At 44.9% G+C, this 21948-nt stretch overlaps 1 protein-coding gene across 5 annotated transcripts in view; it reads left to right on the forward strand.

Moving 5' to 3' along the window:
• FGGY (FGGY carbohydrate kinase domain containing) overlaps positions 1 to 21948 on the forward strand; it is a 421503-nt gene that overhangs the window by 48897 nt on the left and 350658 nt on the right. The window lies entirely within an intron of this gene.

Below are 21948 nucleotides of genomic sequence, written 5' to 3' on the forward strand. Positions count from 1 at the left end.
GGACGTTAACCGTTTCAGCCCCAGGTCTACCTAAACAAACATAAGAAACACCCTTCCTGGATGCAACCCATGGGAAGCTATTGCGATGGTCTTTATCGCTGCTGTTTCACTGTGACATTTGACGATACAGATATTTAATGCTCTATGGCTTGATTTGCCTCTTGTCTGCATCAGGTTGACAGTGGGAGTAGGGTTAGAGTGGTGGTGTAGCTGTATGGTACAGGAAATGTGTAAGAGGTGAGGGTTGTTGCAGGGAGTGGTTGGTGGGGAATGGTTTGTAATGGACCAGCTCTGCAGTTGGGAGACGCACAAGGTTTCAGGAAGAAACTGTCCCTCCTTAGGTCTTGGGGAGAAGCAGATTCTTCTCGCCTCTTTAACACTTCAGTTAAAGAGTTTCTAACATGGGACCCAATCCCAGGCTGTTACAGTTAGTGTAAAGATGCTCCTGGCCTTTGGGTTAGGCTTTTGCACAGCTGTAAGAGTGGAACATCAGGTTTTGGTCTGAGAATGAATTAGCCTTCCATTATGGGCCATTGAAAAGTAAGGCCTGGGAAGAACCGTCACTTGGTTTCCCAACCCTGTCGTTTTATTTTCTAACCCCCTGCGGTGTCTTTTTATTTTATAGGTCAGCTCAAATATAGATTGGAGGGAGCTCAGTTTTAAAGTCCCTGTTGGTCTAACTATAGCAACCGTCTGGCACGGCAGTTCCATCCCTGACTCCCCTGCTAATGGCAAGGCTTTGGGCCGTTGGGTAGGCAGGCTATCCTTATCACGCTGGCAGGCTTCCAGCTCCAAATAATAATCCATTAACGTCTGCCCTGCTGGCATTCTTGCCAGATAGGAGGGATATCTTTTAAATAAACATTGGCAGTTCCCAGTCAGAGGAAAGAGAAAGGGAGTAGAGGAAAAACAATCCTTGACATTTCAGTGACTTTGCAGGGCTAGCTGACACCTGGTACCACCCTTATCTGCGGGTGTTTATGCAGAGCTGCAAAACACAGCCTCTCCCGTTGGCTCCTTTGCTGTCTTTAAATAGAACTGGAAAGGCTTGTAATGATAGGCGGGACTTTCTTGGACATCTACTATTATTTTTTTCAGGCTAGGGGAGACCCTTACGTTAGTACTAACATCTGTGCTCCTGTTTTCCTCTGAAGTTCAGCAGACTCAGCCTAGCAGGCTTGCGTGCCATGTGCACTTTGCCAACAGTATTTTTTCCCACAGTTTGCTGCACCGGTGGATTTTTGTATAGTGCTGATCTGCTTTCAGGAGGCCCCTTTCCCACCTCCTGATCCCTTATCTGTTCATCCACCAAACCAGACAGCCTGGCCATGAAAGATTCCCCCCCTTAATTGCTTAAAAATTACTCTTCAAAGTTAAAGGGGAGAGCTGCCCCTTTGACAAAGCCAAATAATAATAATAATCAGGGCAACTATGTAAAATAGAAGAACATGCATTTGCTAGCCCATTCGGTGTGGGGGTGTGAGCATATGTCTAAATTTTCTAAATTCAAAGTATAGGACCTAAGTTGGAGACTATGTTACCTGATTCTTGCTAGCCTGTTGTTCAATATATTAGACTAAACCAACGGTTGGTAAGCTTTTAGGAGTGGTGGGTTGAAATAATGCAGCTAAGTGCAAGGTGGGTCATCACTTCTGACCTAGCTGCTGCCCAGGTGCTGTAGAAACCCCCTGTGTTTGAACTGCTGTCCTTGTTCATGCTTCATGGTCTAGATGAAATCATAGAATCATAGAAAATTAGAGTTGGAAGGGACCTCAGGAGATCATTTATTCCACCCCCCTGCTCAAGGTAGGACTACTACCAAGTAGATCATTCCAGCCAGAGCTTTGTCTAGCTGGGTCTTAAAAACTTCCAGTGATGGAGATGCCACTACCTCTCTGGATAACCTGTTCCAGTGTTTTACTACCCTCCTAGTGAGAAAATTCTTCCTAATACCTAACCTAAACTTCCCTTGCTGCAACTTGAGCCCATTGCTCCTTGTTCTGTCATCTGCCGCCACTGAGGACAGTTCAGCTCCATCCTCTTCCAAACCCCTCTTCAGGCAGTTGAAGGTTGCTATTAAATCCACTCTCAGTCTTCTCTTCTCCAGCCTAAATAAACCCAGTTCCCTCGGTCTTTCCTCATAAGTAATGTGCCCGAGCCTCCCCACCATTTTTGTTCCCCTGTGCTTGACTTTCTCCAATTTGTCCACATCCTTTCTGTAGTGGTGCCCAAAACTGAACACAGGACTCCAGATGTGGCCTCACCAGTGCCGAATAGAGGGGAATAATCACTTCCCTTGACCTGCTGGCAACACACTTATCAGTGCAGACCAGGATGCCGTTAGCTTTCTTGGCAACAAGGGCACACCGCTGGCTCATATTCAGCTTTTTGCCCAGTACCCCCAGGTCCTTTTCAGCAGAGCTGCTGCCCAGCCAGTCAGCCCCCAGCTTGTACTGGCACATGGGATTATTCTTCCTAAGTGCAGGACTTTTCAGTTGTACTTGTTGAACCTCATGAGATTTCTTTTGGACCAACCCTCCTATTTGTTTAGGTCACTCTGCATCCTAGCTTTACTTTGCAGCATATCTACTACACCCCCAGCTTGGTGCCATCTGCAAACATGCCCAGGGTGCACTCTATGCCATTTTTCAAGACACTGAACAAAACTGGTCCCAGGACCGACCCCTGGGGCTTGAAATGGCTTGGTGGGTTGGATTTGGCCTACTGGCTACCCCTTGACTAGAGAAAATCCTTGTCATTCCTTTTAATTATGCAGGTGAAAAGAGCTTTTAATCAAATGGAGCTCATGTATAGAACATGAAAGGAAGTAGTAGCAGTTATATGCAAGGGGTGCACCCCCTCGTTCCCTTTGTAGTACCTGTTTGGGCCTAGATCTAAGCCCATTCACCTAAATGGACTTCTAAATCTGCTTCCCTGAAAAAAAGAGAACAATAATGTTAATTTGCCACCAGGACAGGAAGAAGGTAAATGAGCAACACTCTTCTCAATGGAGCTCCATTATCTTCTGCCTGTGGAGGTAGAAGCAAGTACCTGCCCCTGTCTTGACTTTCCAGAAAACAACACTTACCAGGATGATGGACTAGAGGAGTTCTGTGCAATTCTGCAGTTTAGGTTTTCATCTAGATTGTAAGATCTTGGGGGCAAAAAGTGTTTGTCCTTGGTGGGTGCGTCTACACATGCAATTAGCATGCAGCAGTAAACTCTGGCGTAGTTCACACTGGAGTTTATTGCTCCCAGACACAGTATTACATGTGTGTCTGGGACCACAACACATTGAGTGGGGGCTGAGCAGTCCCGGCTGGCTGGGAGCCCATGGGGTCATCCTGCCAGCCCAGGGGTCAGCTTGCTAGCCCAGGGCTGCTCTGACCCAGCTCAACATGCTGCAGAGGGGCTGGCTGGGGCATAAGGGTGCTGCAGCGTGAGGTTAGCTGGCAGGCAGCCCCGTGGGGCACTGTGGCACCCTCGTGGCCCAGCCAGCCCCGGTTGGTGTTTCGGTGCACGTAACTATGCTGCTGAGGATAGTATATGTCTTGGACAGGACTGTCCTACAGTGGAGTTATTTAATTTCTTGCACTCTGATACAGATGCACTTGTAGATGGTGACGTGTTACTATGGAGCTAATTAGTCAGTTCCTCAGTAAAGCACATGTGTAGATACACCCAGACTTTATTCCACCTGGTACAGCGAGGTGCTGAGCCACAATTGAAGCTCCTAGGTGGCACCCCAGTGCAAACAACAGCTGTAGTATATAGTAGTGAAACAACAAGGTTTTGGATGGCTCATGTAGCATTTGTTTACTTTATTTTGTTTTGTTTTAAATTAAAGAAAGTGGAGCTGCTCAACCTTTCATCCTTGGGCTCCTCTTACAGCATCTGTCAGCAATGTTTTCCAATCCACCGTTCAGAAACTACATTTTATGGAGCTGCTCTGGGAGAATTGCTGTCTTAAGTTTCAATCTGGTTTGAGAAATTGTGTACTTCCTCTGTTTCAAAGGTTTATGTTTCCAGAACACCAGTTTGGAATTGCTTCTGTGAACTTGGAATGGATAGTGCGTGTCCTGGGCTTATTTTTGTATTGTTGTAGACTAAAGAGTGTGATAGTTGGTCAGATCCTGGTCTTGGCTACAGCAGTATTAGTCCAATGGAACTGTAGCTGGACAAATCTCATTTGACGGTGCGTAGGAAAACCCCTCTCCTCCTACAAAACAAGCTTTTCCACCCTGTTGGGTCATGACCGTATACGGAAGCAACCCACGCTGCTCACACATTGCACAACCCATTTTGGTGAGTTGTCTTTTAAAGAGCAAGTCTCTGCACCTGTTGACCTTCTGCATCTGCCCAGCAGGAATGTGCAGGTTCTGGAGTATGTGAGCTGCAATCTCCTGCGCTTATCTACTTCTAATCATTAGCCCATTGTGCATCAGAGAGGCATCCTGATCTGCTCTGCTCGGCAGAAGCAGAAATCCATGCCCTCTCTCTGTAAATCCTCTCCCTTGTGGGGGAGAATATGGTCTGGTTCTTTTTTTCTTGAATACAGGGGTGTTGTGTTCGTGTTTTGTGAATATGATTAATAATTGTTTCTTGAGCTCTGCAGGGTCCCCTGTTAGAGCCATTTGTTCACCTGGGGGGTGGGGAGGGTGGAAACGAGGGGTGCATTTTGCACATGCAAAGACTCTGCAGTGGCAATGCTTTTCTGTTACGTTTAACACCCCGAGTGTTGTTTACAGGTGTCACATGTCCCTTGCTACACAGCCACTTGTTTCACAGCCAGGAGTGACCGTACACATCATGTCATCTTTGCCTCTATCGTTCAGGTATTCAGACGTGCTCCATAAATATCAATAGATGTGATTAAGTATAAAAAGAGACTTGGTACTAACGCTTCATGCTTGGCATATGGGGAAGGAGCTACGAGAGAAGAAATGACATTTACATCCTCAGGAACACTGAAATATAAGAGTAGCAGAAGAAATGACACTTACTCGAATTTTGCAGCCTGAGTAAGAATGTAATTCTACCAGCGCCTGGAAAAACTGCACTTAGCAGGGACTGGTTTGTTTTTAAGGTGATATTAAAGCATCTCTGCATATGGGCATGATTGTATGAAACCAATAGACCATGGATATTTGCGTGTATTTGGCCACACGAATTCTTGCCAGAAATACGAATGGGAAGCTAACTGGGAGAAGGTATTTTGGGGAGTTATAGGGGGCCTAAGCAAGTGCAAGAGAGAGGGGTTCGGAGTAGCACAGAGCTTTTGCCTTACCCTTTGCGATGACAGAATTATCTTCACTCTTCCATTTTTTCTAGATCGCTTCCCCCCGCCCCTTGGTAACAGTTCAGTTTGGCCTTAGACACTTGCATTCAAGGATACATATGCACAGCTTGTGTTAGTGTATTGAGCAGATGTGCCTGACGCCAGTTTTTCTAGTGAGACCCCACCCACGTCTGTGCCTCCAAAACAGATCTATGAAGAGAGGCCAAAGGAAGCTTCCTTTTCTTTCCATTCAGCTTCCTTTGTTGAATTGGCCATCGGGGTACCGACACCTGTCCCACATCCTCCAGCTCGCTTACAGATACAAAGACTCTTCAGAACAGCAAAACTTCCAAAATTGTTGGATGCTAGAACTCTTATTTCAAATTAATTGCTTAAACAGAATAAAATCTTAGAGTGATACTGCACCTGTCCAGGTCCAGGCGTGTTTTTGTTCATTTGGGGTAAGTCGGTGTGTAAACGCAATGGAGTCATTCTTGTCTAAAATGTGATGTTTTGTGCAAAATGATATACTGTTCCTGGAAACAGATTTTAAAAATATGAAGTGAGACTGGTACATGAATGGAGAACCGACAGCTAGTAAAATCCTGGCGCAGCTTTAAATTTAAGTGACACCTCTGGAAGAATTTGCCTAGGTAAGATTTCCTTGGAGGGCTTTCTCCTGAAAAAAAATCAAATGGCCTTAAATAGTGTGCCCTCGGTATTAGCCATTTTCCACTACCTTTTCTCTACAAGGGAGAGGGAATTCTGCATGTGGTACCAGCACACTTGGTTAACAATTAACCACACCAAAAGTGCAGAGCTTTTAAGAACAGCCACTGTACAATAGCACAACTCAGGTGCCTTGTTTTGATGGCCTTGTTCCTTTCTTTGGGATTTATTATGCCAAAGAATAACAGGGAAAACTACACAGAAACTGAAAAAGGAATCTAATTTCACTCTCTCCCTCTTTCTCTTCCCGCCTCCCTCCCCTTTTGGGAGTGTTTCTGTTTTCGTTTGAACAAAATTAAGCCACAGCCAGTACCTCACTGCTCATTTAATATTGCCTGCCAGCATGGGAAGTTGTTATGCAGGTTTTCCTTAAAACAAGCTCATGTTCAACTGCAGAACACCTGCTAGGAGACGGGAAGACGGTGAAACCCAGGGAAAAGACCTGCCAAACACAAAGGGTTGCTTGTGGGAAAACGTGTTGACTTTTGGGTCTAGGTATATCCATCACTTGGGTGACTTTAGCAAGGCATTGTGTGGTAGGGAGCAGACCTAAATGGAGAGTCTAACACTTGCCCGCTGACTTGAATTTTTTAACCTATTTTGTGGAGGTTTGTTTGTTTTGCTTTGTTCTGTTTTTAACCAACTTCCCCGTTCAAGCCTGTTCATAACCAGATTCAAAAGCCTCGCAGCAGCGGTAATGTCTAATGGAAGGATTGCAGCTTGGGGATCACCTCACCTGTAACTCATAATCTGATCTCCAATCTCCAAATGCATATTCTAGTCCTGCTACCCATGCCTTATGGAGGGACCTTGCCTGTTTGGGAAAGTTGAGGTGGAAATTTTTACTCCTTGCCTCCTCCATAGAAATCGATTTTAATTGCCCTCCATTGATTTTGCATAATGCGGCACCTCCCTGGGCATCTCCTCTGTAACCCACTCGCATGCTTTAACATTGCCCCCTGACTCTTTTTCCTGTGCTCAGTTCTGGTCTTGTAGATAATCTTAGGAGTCAGAGATTCCAGGAAAAATCTAAGATTAAAACATGACAGTTTAAGTGACACACAGCTTAATAAATGTAATAGTACTTAATAGTAATGTAATAATATGTAATATAATCTAGTAATATATAAAAATATAATAACAACAACAGCATAATGCTATGCAAGAAATCTGAGAAAAAATTGGCTTTTTTAGTTTAAAGGATTATATTTTATAAGTGGGGAAAATACCACTGGCAAACTTGTTTCTCCCTGAGCAGGTCAGGTGCTCTATAAAACAGTGTAACCAGAATTTTATGAAGTTAGCTAAGAGACAGGCTCTGCCCAGTGCAATCAATGAACTGCTTAATTAGGCTTTCAATCAAGTACCCAGTCCAGAAAGGTGGGGCACTGACAAACACACAGGTCTCTGCTCTAACTCGTGGCACTTTTCATAAAACACCACGAGTTAGTGACCTCCCCAGTGTTCTCCTGTTGTGTCAGGGGCAGGGGAGAGATCAAGCCTGCCTGCTTAGCTCATGATCTGGGCTGGGCTGGTGCAGCCCTTCTTTCCCCCTACCTCCAGTGCTGTTTGCAGGAAGGGAGGAAAGGGAGGGGGAGCTAGGGGTTGGCGTTTTCCTGGCCTGAACTGAAGGAGCGGGGCAAGGGAGGGTGCAAGGCAGGGGGCTCCAATCCACCCACCTGCTCTCCAGCTCAGGCCAGGCAAACCCCAGCCTGCAGCTCCCTCCTCTTCCCTTTTCCCCCCTTCTTTCCTGTAGACAACATGGTGGTGGTGGGGAGGACTGGGCTGCATCAACCCAGCCCTGACTGCACTAACAAACTGACCCTAGGGAACAGAAGTTCCCTAAGGTGCTCCACTTCATCTGATCCCTCATTAGATGAGGTTTAATTTGTCGCACAATCAGCCACTTTTAAACCACTCTGCAGCCATGCACTTCTGTCATGGTGCAGCTGTAGAGCGCTTTCAGGGGCCTGATTGCAGGACAAACGCCACTCCAATCAGCACCTGTAGTGTCCTTCCATGCCTCAAATTTACTTCAGTCTGTGAGATCACATCATTTTTTTTTTTAATCTGTGGTAGTTCTGGAGACGGACCTTACCCCTGGTACTCTGTTGTTTCCCTCTATTCTACCATCATCAATGTAATGGTCTCAGAAATTGAATATTATGGACTAGTCAAATCCCAAGTACATTTTTTTTCTTTGTTGTTGGCGCAGGAAAACCTTCTGCTGACCCTTCAGAGACAGACGTTTTTAATTATGGGGTACCAACACAGTCCAGATGTCTCAATCACCTACAGTAATAACGAATCAGGCCTCAGATTAGGGAAAAGCCTTGCTCAGAACTGGTTGTGCAACTTTAGCAGCAAGCTGATCCATGCTGTTGTGTTTTTACTATAAGCCCATTTGTTTGTGCAGACAGGACTCTGAAATCTTTGGTTTGGAGCTGCACAAGCAGAACTGACAAACTGGATGACTGCCCAGCCTGCTAGAACAAAGGAGGAGAAAGAAAGAGCTCTTAGTATCGTTGAAGAGCTTGACTGGTTTTCTCTGTAGGTATTTTTTCCAGTCCACAGTAGCCCATTGACACTGGAAAATGCAGCAACAACAACCTCAATGGTGAAATTGCCAGTGTTACAATCGGAGGGAGATAAAGTGAAGTATTTGTTGGAGTGGCTTTACCAGGAAATGGTTGAGACATCACATGACACAGGATGCGCACTCTGTACCAAAGGGAAGTATTTACTTTCAGGCTAGACTTCTCCCAGATTCCACCAAGGGCGGTTTGGGCTTGTCATTTGAAGTACCCGACCCATTTGCAGTAGGAAGTTGTTATATAGATAGTAAATACCTACCCCACCCATGAGTAGGCAGCCAGACTGTTTGCCAAACTGGTCTAGCCCAGTCTCACTAAATATAAAATATTTTGCCTTTTCGGTTCTACTGTTGGTACAAAGTCATTAATGCTGCTGCTGTTCCTGTAAGTGGCTCCAATGCTTGGCATTCAGGCTAGCCTGGAGAGAGTTGAGTGGACTTGCTGATTACCAGGGATCCTGGTTTTCTCTGATTAAAAAAAAAAACACCAATTTTGGCCAAAAAAAGTAACTCTGAATCCACATTTTTCCAAGATTAAAATGAAACACCACTATATATAGATATATCTATAGCTATACAGATAGCTACATATCTCTATATGCACACATGTATACATGTATAGCTATAGATATTAGCAGTGTTTCATTTTAATCATCGAAAAATGTGGATTTGTGATTTTTTTTTTTTAACCAAAAGTTGGGGATTTTTTTTTTTTTAAATTAGAGAAAACCAGGATCCCTTCTGATTATCAACTTTGGAGGAGGAATCACCTCTTAGAAACAGATGGCCAGAATTTTTCCAAGGTCCTGAGTACCTGCAACTCCCACTGATGATAAAGGGAACAGTGGTTTCTCAGCATCTCTGGGAATAGGGGCACTCGTCTGCGACTGAAGTTGGTTATCAACATGAAACTGCACAACTGTATGAAACTTGGAGTAGAGGAAACAAAGACATGTTTTTCCTTCATTGATTTGTAGTGACAGCTGCAGCTACCTGAGCAAACTACTACAATACAACAGGATCTGCTGACATATAACACCCCTCAATTAGACAAGGCAGTCGATCCTAATCCCCTGTTAATTAACAGATGAGCGTAGAATTTCAAGCAAGCTGTCCGAGACATTAGCGTACAGGTTAACACTGTTAACAATCATTCTCAGTGCTGTTATGACTGCTCACAGCTCTGTCCACATTTTCAGCTGGTGCAAATAGATGCAGTTCCACCAGAATCAATGGGCCTGAACCATACGGTCCTATATATTTAAAACCTTGCTGAGATAAAAGGCAAAAGTCTCTTCTTGCTTATTCCGGAGTAAATATGGAGTAAATCCAGGGAGTGACTCCAGACTCAATGCCAGTGCTACTGGGAGCAGAATCTGATCTAATATAGGCTCGTCTGATTTTAAAATAATACCTTTGGCTTGTACCTAAAAGGATGGCAGGGCTTTCTTTGATTGCAGTGCATTCTGGGAGCAGAGGAAAAAGACAGACATTGAGAGAAGGAAAAAAAATGTATGCTTGGAATAGCTCCATGTGGGGAGGAGACTTGCTGTACATATTGACGCATTTTTGTTTGTGCATGCGACCCTACACGGCGTAGCAGCACAGTCTTCTCTCAGATGTTCTCTACACCTGGACTTCTACTGCTGCTATGTGCTGGGGCAGTTTGTTGAGTAAAACCTAAAGTGGAAAATTATTTCATTTACAGGTCATTTTTAATAACATAGTATGGGGGGGGTGGTTCTTTCTTTCTATGGAATGAGTGAGACTTCTTGCCCTTCTAAACAAGGCAACCTAAAATGGATCTGATTCAGCCGTACACCCTTGCATGACTGCAGTGCAGCTAGCTGCACGTCTCTCCTGCACGCTGCATGCTTGCTGTAAGAATTGGAAGTGACCACAAGAATCTGCAGACCATAGCTAAGTAGACATATACCAAAGTATTTATGTTCTTGCTCTCTTCCACCATCACAGCCTACTAACAGGCAGTGATGAGCATTGTTCATAGGAGGAGAATGTATGTCCCCGGCTATTCAATACCGATATCCATGCCAGCTTGCTACCTCCTGGGCGGATTACTTTTGCATTGAACTCTATGCAAAATGGGCAGGCCATTCACTTTGCTCATGAGTACTGATAGTCCTGTATCCAAATGGGTTGAAGACTTCAATTCTAGACACAGTTTGGTTTGCTAAAAGTAGAAATCACTAAGTGCAGAAGCCTGTCGTCATTCTGTGCCTGGAATTCCCGTGAGCCCCAGTGACAATTCCTAATGCAAAGCTGTTTGTGGGGGCAAAGCCCATGTAGATCATTAGAAGCTTAGTCCAAGCCAGTTAGGCTCTGTTTGTCCTGTTTTTTCGCAACAGAGGATTTTTCGCAGCATTGTGCGTGCACACTATTGTGTCTGTGCACACTGCTCACTCCACATGCAAAATTCCATCATGTTTCCTTGGCACTTCTTTTCCTTGGCAAAGCAAACCAAATTTAATTTGCCTCCCCACTTTTTTCAATTATTAAAGTACTCCATATGGTACTGATGGCCCAGTGTTACAATGAAGCTATGCTTCCCTTGTTTCCAGATCTATTTCTTTGATGAGTGCTTCTCATCAACTAATCACTGCTTGGCACAGTATTAAATTTAATCACTGAGCTCCAAAATATTGTAACGCATCTACCTACTCCATGGTTCCCATTTGAATGGAAATTTTCTTGCTCGTTTTAAGACTATTAAAAATCCTGCCTTTCTTGTATGCAACAAAAGAGTATTGTTTGTTTTGTTTTTCATTATTTTTGTATTCAACAAAAGATGATTATTCTCTCCCCTCAGTGCAGAGATCTCTACTAACATGCAGGCCTCCTCTCTGCAGGCTTTTTTTTCCCCCTTCTGGGTATGTACAAAATAGAGAGATTGCATTTAAAATGCACAATAGAAAATGTCATTTAGATAAATCTTCAAAGCTTCCTAAGCAAAGGTATTAATTAAAAAGTTGATGTGATGCATATTTGAATCAAGATAGACATCAAGATAGACGTTTTACAGGCAGCAATAGCAGTCAACGACAGCAACACACTTTATGATTAGAAGTGAACCTTTCACAGTATAGAAGCATTTATTTCGGTCAAAACCTTTGACCTTTTAAGCGAGATGCACCAAACCCACAAACATCTGATTGTTTGTTTGAATCCAATTATTGCAATCACATTATATCCTAGGGAAAAAACTTTTTTGATGCCTACCACTAAACAGCCTGTAGGCAGGACAGCAATTTTCTTGCTTTCTGAGAGTTAACAGCCCATTCACAGTGGGTTGGCTTTCAGAAGACACATTTATTGAATGACGCAAGGTGCAGGATTATGATTCACCCTGGATAGATTAAGTTCCTAAAAAATCTGCTGTCGGCGGCCTATGTTCACCTTCCTAGCAGCTACAGAGTTGCATAATGTATTTGTTTTATTGAGGGTCCTATTAACCCTTTCAGAACTGTAAGTGATCTATAAGAAGTCATGGAAAAGCTTGTGATCTTGTCCAGTGAGGAGATTTCCCCCTTTCTGGTGGTGGTGAGAGAGATTTTCCCCTCTGGCTGATGCTAAGAGAAAGAACAGCTCCGTGACATGGTTCTGAATGCCCTCCCCTGACTGCTCTGGCAGACTCCACGAGCGGCTGGTCTGCTGTTTCTCAGTGGCAAATGCGGGCATATTTCCTAGGGTTCAGCCGTGTTAAGCAGGAGATCCTGTGTCCCCTACTCATCTTTAGGGCTGTTATGAAGATTTGTTAGTGTGGACAGCTTTTGAAGACAAAGCCTTGGGTCAGGGGTCTCACATCAATCTAAGTAATTCCTTGTTACCCATGACCCCTCAGCAAATTGGAGTATGCTTGACTGAACGTGGACCCCTGTTACTCTGGTGGCAAGGCCTCTACAGCAGCAATTTTTAACCAGATGACTGTGTTATCCTTTCAAGGGTGCCGCATGATGTTGGCAGTTAAATATGCAAACGCAGAGATGATTCAAAATATTAACCCAGAGATTTCTAATAGGAATCCATGGTGTCAAAGACCTTCTGGCCTGTTGTCATCTGTCTGAGTTCTTTGCAACAAAAGAATTGCTCTGTTATTTTTCCATATTCAAAAGATGAGTGTAAGCTAAGTGCTGGCATTTTCTGAGCGGCGTCTTGAGTTTGGCAAGGGGTGTCCTGAATCTGAAAAAGTCAAGAACCACTGCTCTACAGGGACAAGGCTGACCCCTGCCATCCCTTCCTGACCGAGCGTCATTGTAAGGGTTGGTTGTGCTTGAGGGGAGACAGAGACACCTAAAAGAGTCAATCTCAGTGTGGAGGAAAGCTAGGTCAGAGCATTTGGTGCAAGCAAGACTGGCCTGACAGTGAATGCAGCAGTTGCCACTATGGTGTGGCAATTAAAAGGTGGGGTGACAGCTCAAAACTTTTGTAAAATTGGTCCTCTACACGTCAGCTTATATCTAACAATGGTCCTGACACAGTTAAAACTAAGTACTGTTGTTGGCAGTGGTTTTTTATGAAGGGAGAACTTCAAACATTTGGGGTTCAAGTTTGGTTCCCTAACCTGTTGCGAATGAGGTGAAGCTAGCAAACGAGACTGGAAGTACTGTAAGGCCACTTGTGCTCTCAGTATTGCTCCCTTCAAGACATCAAAGGAAGAAATACTCAAAAAGGCTCTTTCATATTTGGTTGTAAAACGTTGGCTTCCTGAAGTTGTTATTACTTTAGCTGCACTATTTCATCCCCATTTTGTGCATACAACAAAGAATAAAAACCACACACGTCAGCTCAGATGAGGGGCACATCAAACTGATAAGTGTGAGCACTGCCTGGGTGACCTTGAACGGGGGGGGGTCCTGACTCATCCAGAAATCTCAGTGCTTGGGACTTTTTTCAGAAAAAAGGACAAGGCCATTATATACTCTCTTGTTTCAGTAGGTTAAGGAATACTGCCAAAAAAAAGTTTCCTTGAATATTAACAAATTAATTTGCTTCTCTCTTGCTCACATCCCTTTTTTGTGTAACCTTTCTGTAGGCCACAGCATAGTAGCTTCTTATGGGCAAGTTCCACATGTACTTGAACCTGAGGTTTAAGAGCTATACCTGCATCAAATACTTGTGTACATCTCTCATTACCACATGATTCACCTGGCCAGTTGCTATGAAATCCTAGTGCTTGAATTACTGGATGCACACAACAAAGGACTTGGATCAATAATGAAAGTTTTAAAAAATAGTAATAAAACAATCTTCCAGTACTATTAAATAATGAATGAAATTTAGTGGAAGCTGTGATCTACTCCTGAATATGCTATAAAATGAAAAGGGCAAATTCCTCAAGCAATCTGTTCCTTACAAATTATATTATTAGTTCTCCCTTCTATTATCTGTGTGTATGAAACAGCAATGGGAGGTTGCTAGAATCTCGCTGAAGTCTCCTGTTTGGGGCCCTCAGTTTTTAACTTCCACAAAAAGTCATTGTAACAGGGACCGACCAGAAACTGAATTGAGAGCCAAAAGGTCTGTTTAATACAGCTGGAGCTAAAGCAGTAGTGCTCTTCAAGTACAGCTGAAACAAAGTATGCTCCTCTGTGACTTGGGCACATAGATGGACCTGCTAACACACATTCCCCAGGAGCTGACATCAGTTTGTGCCATTCCAAGTGAGGCCCTTTTGAAATCAGCTGCTGCTTTGCCTTTTGCCACTGCTGAAATATGAGCCAAGGCTAGGTAGATTCCAGCTGTGGTCCTGCTTCTTGGTTATGAATATACATTTATGTTCTCAAGACATCATAGCTCCTTCTACACAGGCAGCAATTGCAAAAACAAAGTGAACAGCATTCTCTGTGTAAAGTTATTTAATGTGCCTGAGGGCTTGAACATAAGCAGACACTTTGTTCTCATAGAATATAAGCACAATTTCTGGGTTTGGGGCATTTAAAATGACAACTTAAAAGTGGACACATTTTGGCAACTTTATGAGATGCCTTAAACCTCTAGAAAAGGATTCCAGACAGAAGCGCAGACTCCCAGGTGCTTCTTTCCCTTTTGGTTCTTAAGCTTGCTTTTAATATGTTGTGCCACCGTGCATCACATCGCTAATAAAGCAAATATATATGACAAAATGCATCTTCCTGCTTGCAGTTAGAATGTCGTCAGAGAAAAGTGCTTCTTGGGGACAACCAAGATTTGTATTCTGCAGATCGCTATTCAGGTGATTCTTGCCATTCCTTGTTCTCCCCAGCTATGAAAGGCCGAGGCAAGTAAGTCATCATAAGATGAAAAAGCGTTTCTTCCTTAATGCAGAAGAAGGATATTAGACATGAATTCCAGCTCGCCAAAAATGTGCTTACCTTGAAGCTGCCTTCACTTTTATATAAATATTTGCTGGAGAAATTGTGCTACCTGAGGATAAGTAAGCACCTTCAGGTGCAATGCAAGCAGTGCCTTGTATTGCAAACCCTACTGCTCGTTGTCATGGACTTTGATGGTAGTATCTTAAAGGCCTCACCCGGGACTGGAACCCCATTGCATTGGGTGCTGTATACATGTATAGCTAATGTCTCCCATTAGTTGCTTAATGTCTAAACAGACAAGATTGACAAAGGGTGGGAGAAAGGAAGTGCTTACCTTGAGTCATCAAGAGATTAAAGGGAGTTGGGTGCTTATCTTTTCTGTAATCCTTTAAAAGTTTCTTCCTAAATGATTCTCAAGGTCACACAGGAAGTCTGGCAGAGTTGGGAACTGGACCCCAGCTAGGACTTCCTTTGCGAGGCAATCATTCTCCATTTTTTTTCACCCAAGACAAGAAAGGTATTCAAATGCAACAGTGCAAGAACTGAAATAGGTTCTCCAGTTTGTTTCATCACTAATCCTGTCAATCTGCCATTCTCTTAAATGTTCGGGCAGTGTGTTTTGCCATGGTGTTGTGGCAGCTAAGGCATTTAGTTTAGTGACATTCCAGCTCTTCCCTTGCCACAGGAAGGGATACAGCACTGTGCTGTGTCCTCTTGGATGCACCTGAACTTGTGCGTTTCAGCCACTCATATTTGCCCAGTGACGCAGACTTCTCGTGACTGTCACCCTTCACAGTCAAGGAGGAGGTCTCATCCTTCTCTTTTAGTTCTGTATGTATGTTGAATGACTCCATAAACGCTGGTTTTTGGTGGCAAAACAAGGAGGTGACATCTCGAGCAGCAGTGAATCCCTGGCTGCTGCTCATTCACCATATGCCACCACCATTTCTCTCCCCTCCTTGCTGCTGGAGCCACTGCAGGAAAGTTGCAGAGTATGGGGCAGAGGGAGGAATGGGCAGTGGGAGGATAAAGCATCACTTTAGCCCTTTGGTGGCACCTGGGGCTCATGCCCTGTTCACTCACCTGTTGTTACATTACTGCTACCCACTTATCCTGCTCTGCTCATATTGGCCCCAGTGAGGCGGTGGCATCCTGCCCCTGTACATGAGGCTTAGGATTCTTGTGTGTTCACAGATGGCAGCTGGGGGCACCCAGGGCATCCTGCCACCTCCTTTCCAAGGTTGCTTGTAGACCAGAAGCAGGCAGGCAGGGCTGATTGCTCCAGCAACAAGACTAAGCTCTCTGCCACGGCAGCGTAGACCAGCTCTAAGGGCCTGCTTTGACTCTGCAGTTGTGTTTTGCTCCACTCATTCTTGTTCCTTCTCCTTCCCCATGCTACAATCAAAGCCTGTTGCACCTGTTGTCTCCCACCCGGCCAACTCCTCTTGCCCTGCCTCCTTTATGTTCTCTCCCTGTGTTTATTTCTTCCTGTTAGTCTGGCCTTAACTTAATTTGCACCAGGGAATCTGTCTAAATTTTGCTCATATATAGTATCAGAAAGACATGATGATACGAGAGCAAGGTTTGCACACAGTAAAAATCACTGTGCTGCAGAAGCCTGACAAAAGGCAATGCAGTATTTAAATGTTACTTAAGGTGTTTTGCAGGCTGGAGTGGGAATGATAGTACTGCTTCTCTTCTGCATGGAGGTTGAAGCATTGGGAGTGCACATGGTTTTCTGACAATAGTAATGAACACACCGACTTGGAGGAAAGTCTGGCCATGAGGGATTATGCCACTGCTCCCTTCACAGTATCAGCTCTGGCATTTTTCCACTTCAGACCATCAGCCTGAAACCCTTACAAGTAAAAATAAAGATGGTAAATCATTGCTACTTCAAACCAATTGAGCTGCACAAAATAGTTGAGCTGCTATACAACTGCAGCATTGTATTTCAGGCTCTTGAGTATCACTAATATTGCACTTCAGTTTTCCCTTGGCCTCTGATCTGCGACAGAAGCGGAGCTGTTACTTTTCTGTTGGCAGATCTGGAGGTGAAACTTCCCTCTTTGATTATCTAGTTCATCTCCCCAGCGGTGCTGTATCATCCCCCGTTATATAATTGCTAGTGGTTTGCCCAGTCTGGTCTTTAGATGTGCCAGACACTGGGATTTGCAGCACGTGGGCGTTGATATTGCAGCCCATTAGAACTTGCTCTGAGGAAGTTTTCTTTGAGTTTCAGTCTCTATTTTCCACTTAACAAACTTCATACCACTTTTAGTCCTTTTTATTGAGGAAAAAAATTCTTTTCACTCCTTGACATTTACACTCATCAAGTACTTGTAGACTGCTGTGTCTCCTCTGAGTTGTTGTTTAACCAAGCTATAAGCATTTAACTCTATCCTCATAAATCATTTCCTTCAGCTTTTTAACTAGGGTCACTGCCTATGATCCAAGGGAAGAAAAAGGGCGTGAAAAATTCAGCCTAAAATGTTGCTTTAAATTACTAGTCTCTGCAATGTTGTATTTGTGTGCAAATATTTTTATCATGATGTGTGATCCTTCGCAGATTATTACTGACACTTGGACCCCTACTGACCTAACACACATGGCAGAGGACCGGGTGGAAAACCCCAACCTTCAGATCGTTGCAGCACCTGCAGTCTAGACCAACGTCTGAAAAGGGTTAATTGCCACAAGGAAGCACTTATGGCCAAGAGTTTAGCAAAAGCCCAAAAGGTTGGACATTTATTCAGTTAACTAGAAAGCCCAAAGTTACAATTGCAAGAATTAAAAATAATCTAGAATTTTGTAAAGAATCTAAATCATCATGGTTTAAGGCATAAATGAACTGCTGACTGAGGCTGGCAAGGCAGAAGCTTTCCTTATTGGACTGATTGGTTCATAACAACCTACCGAAGAGTTTCTTGGATTTTCCTGTGAAGCATCTGGTAATGGCCACCACCAGAGACATGATGCTGGACTAGATGAATCACCAGTCTGGTCTTGGATGGCAATTCTTATATTCCCATTTAGAGTAGAGTATGGCTCTCTTTGCAGCTGAAAAGACTCGGAGAATGCAAAATGTGTTCGAGGGCAATGGGAGTAGAAACCACACGTTCATGCATTTCTGTTTCCAAAAGCTCATAACAATCCTAGTCTAATCTGTCACTGATTTAATTCCCCTGCCCCTCTCTTATTTTTACTTAAGCCTGCTCTAAACGGTAAAGTTATGTCAACAGAGCTCTCATTTTGTTGACAGAAGTATGCGCATGACCACATCTGAAGAGCCTTTAAGTGACAACCCCAGGTTTATGTTGGCAGAGAAAGACTGCCTTCCTGAGTGATGCAAGCTCTCTGCTGCCATGCTGAAGCCAACACGAGGAATGTGTGGGCAGTCCCTCACATCTGCTGGCTGTAGCAGTCCTCCAGAAGAACTTGCACCATGCTTTACATTGACTTCCCTGGACAGAGAGGTTTGAACTCTATTTCTTAAATTCAAACTACTGGAATTTATATGGTAAGCCAAGCAAGAACATCTGCAGCAAAGAAACAAGGGTTTGTTTTTTTTTCCTAACCAGGCTAGTATAATTTCTTTTTCCTTTCTCATTTTTGGACTCAGGGATGAGCACTTGATGCCATGTAGGAAAAGAGTCCATACAGTCTTGCATCAGCAGAGCATTAGTAACCCCTTCCCATTTTGAAATCCCCTTGCCTTTCAGATAAAGCTCAGTGCCTGTAAAACATGGCTATCTCTGGGGGCAGGCGTGCTCCCAGATCTCATGCTCCTACCTGGAGCTGGAAGGGGTTGTTGGATCTCCCCACCCCACAGGGAGCTCCATATCATCCAAGCTCCTCAGCTCTGAGGAGGGGGTGGAGGGCATGCAGGAACATGCTACAAGCAGGACTGGAAACAGCACCAGACTAGGCACATTATTATGTGTCCAGACTAGGCTCTCTGGCAGGACTGTTTGTCCTGTGGAGCTGATCCAGTGGAACAAGTACTCTTGGGCCTCCCTTGGGAAACGCCCCTTAGTAAAGTTAAGGCACTTTCCAATAGATTGTTTCTGCAAGAAAATGCAATCTCTTGTGTCAGAGTTGGCAGAGCACTTCTGTTTGTTTTGCCTGAAGAGAAAAGCCCAGTCCTAGATAGGAAATGTCTGATGTTCATCTATTACTTCCCTCTCATCTTGGATTTTTAGCACTGCTCCTATATATTTGGCTTGTTTTTTCATCAAAACAAGATGGGTTCCTCTTCAAATATGAGCAAGAGGTCCAGTTGCAGCCTGGCTGCCTGATTGAAGATAAGTTACGTTTAGGTGGTTTGGGAAGGTTTTGTGTCCCACTAGTTATTCTGCTGTATGTGTATCTGTGCTTTGAAATGATTGAAGGTTTATGCTTACGTACACACACATGCCTTTTCATCTCACTGAATATTTCCTTCCTGAAATCACTTGTTTTATCGGCTTGGAAAATCTCTACTTCAGCCCAGCAGATACACACAGAATACAGAAAAAGAAGAAATATGGATGTTTCATAGTTTCATGGTAACTAGGGTCAGGAGGGACCTGAACAGATCATCTAGCCTGACCCCCTGCCACAGGCAGGAATGAATGCTGGGTTCACAAGACCCCAGACAGATGATCATCCAACCTCCTCTTGAATTTGCCCAAGGTAGGGGCAAGGACCACTTCCCTAGGAAGTTGTTTCCAGATTTTGGCCACCCTTACTGTAAAATATTGCCTCCTGATCTCTAACCTAAACCTATTCTCCATCATCTTATTACCATTGTTCCTCATCACCCCAGGTGGTGCTGGGGAGAAAAGGGCTCTACCTATTTGTTGATGATCTCCCCTGATGAATTTTTAGGCAGCCACCAGGTCCCCCCTCAGCCTCCTCTTGCCAAGGCTGAACAGGTTCAGGTCCCTTAGTCTCTCCTCATGGGGCCTGTCCTGTTGCCCTCTCACCAAGTGGGTGGCCCTCCTCTGAACCCTCTCCAGGCTGGCCACATTCCTCTTGAAGTGCAGTGCCCAGTACTGGACGCAGTACTCCAGCTGCGGCCTGACCAAAGTCTCATAGAGGGGGAGGATCACCTCTCTGGACTGGCTTGAGATGCATCTTTGGATGCATGACAAGGTATGCATCCTTCTCATGCATCCAAAGATGCATCTCAAGCCTTGCTGGCTGCGGTCTGGCATTGGCGGCTCATGTTCACTTTGGAGTCAATAACGACTCCAAGATCCTGTTCTGCCTCTGTGCTTTCAAGAGGGGAACTCCCCAGCCTGTGTGTATGCTGTGGATTCCTTCTCCCAAGGTGCAGCACCCTGCATTTGTCTGCGTGGAACCCCATCCTATTCTCATCTGCCTACTTTTGTAGTCTGTCTAAATCTAGTTGCAGCCTCTCTCTCCCTTCAAGTACGTCCACCTTGCCCCACATCTTAGTGTCATCAGCAAACTTGGACACCGTGCTTTCCACCCCCTCATCCAAGTCACTGATGAAGATGTTAAACGTTGCGAGGCCGAGGACCAAGCCCTGGGGTACCCCACTGCTCACATCTCGCCAGGTTGAGTACAACCCATCTACCACTACTCTCTGTGTGCGCCCCATCAGCCAATTTTTTACCCATCCAACTGTGCAGGCGTCAATGCCACAGTCACCTAATGTATTGATGAGAATGGGGTCAGAGACAGTGTCAAAGGCCTTCTTAAAGTCCACAGAGACTACGTCCATGGTGACACCATCATCCAAGGATTTAGTTACTTGGTCATAAAAGGCAATCAGGTTGGTCAGCCTGTGATGAACCCATGCTGATTGCCTCTAAGCATGATCTCCTCTGCCGGCCCCCCACAGATGTGCTCCTTGATGATCCTCTCCAAGATCTTCCCAAGTACCAAGGTGAGGCTTACAGGTCTGTAGTTACTTGGGTCCTCCTTCCTCCCCTTTTTGAAAATTGGGACCACATTAGTCAGTTTCCAATCCCCCGGCACCTGGCCAGATGACCATGAATGCTCATACAGCCAGGCCAAGGGCTCCGCAATGACCCCTGTCAGCTCCCTCAACACCCTTGGGTGGAGGGCATCTGGACCTGCAGATTTAAAAATGTCTAGCCCTTCCAGAAGATACCTAATTACATCTGCACTGACTGAAGGCCTGACAGAGCTGTCCCCAAGATTGTCCCTACCTCTGGTAGGAGGGATATCCCAGTCCCTGTTCAAGAAAACAGAGGCAAAGAAACTGTTAAAAATATCAGCTTTCTTGTCTGGCGTAGCCACAAGATTACGATTTGAGTCTTGCAGGGACCCTACATTTCCTGGTACTGCCTTCTTGCTCCCAATGTACTTGAAAAAGGACTTTTTGTTGTTAATCCTGGATGCTAGCCTGCGCTGCATCTCTGCCTTGGCCTTCCTAACAGCCCTCCTACACTCACAGGCGGAGGAGGAGTACTCCTCGTTGGTGATATCTCCTCCCTTCCACTGGTTGTATGCCCCCCTTTTAGTCCTTAGGCATCCCTGAATGCCATTGCTGAGCCAAGGGAGTTTCTGAGCACGCTTGCCCTCCTTGCTTCTCTCAGGAACTGTTACCCTTTGGGCCTGGAGGATCATCCCCTTAAGGTACAACCATACCTCATGGACTCCCATCTCCTCTACCTTCTGGGCCCTCAGTGCCTCCCCCACTAGTCTCCGAAGTTCATTGAAGTTGGCCCTTCTGAAGTCAAGGGCTTCAGCCTTGGTGTGAGCCCTTGACAACCTGCATTGGATAGTGAAATCCAGCAGGTCATGATGGCTATTGCCCAGGTGGTCAAGGACCTGCAGTCCCCTCACCAGGTCAACCTTCATGGCCAGGACCATTACCCCTAGTGGGGCTGTGCGCTTCCTGGATAAGGTGAAGGTCCTGTAATACAGCCAGGAACCTACGCGAGTGGTCAGACCTGGCTGCCTGCTCCTCCCAGCAAATGTCAGGGTAGTTTAGGTCACCCATGACAATAACTTCCCTTGACCTAACCGCCTCCATAAGCTGAATGGAGAAGTCCTGGTCC

The sequence above is a fragment of the Crocodylus porosus genome, unplaced genomic scaffold (genome assembly GCF_001723895.1).
Source record: "Crocodylus porosus isolate Cpor-Errol unplaced genomic scaffold, CroPor_comp1, whole genome shotgun sequence".
NCBI lineage: Eukaryota > Metazoa > Chordata > Crocodylia > Crocodylidae > Crocodylus > Crocodylus porosus.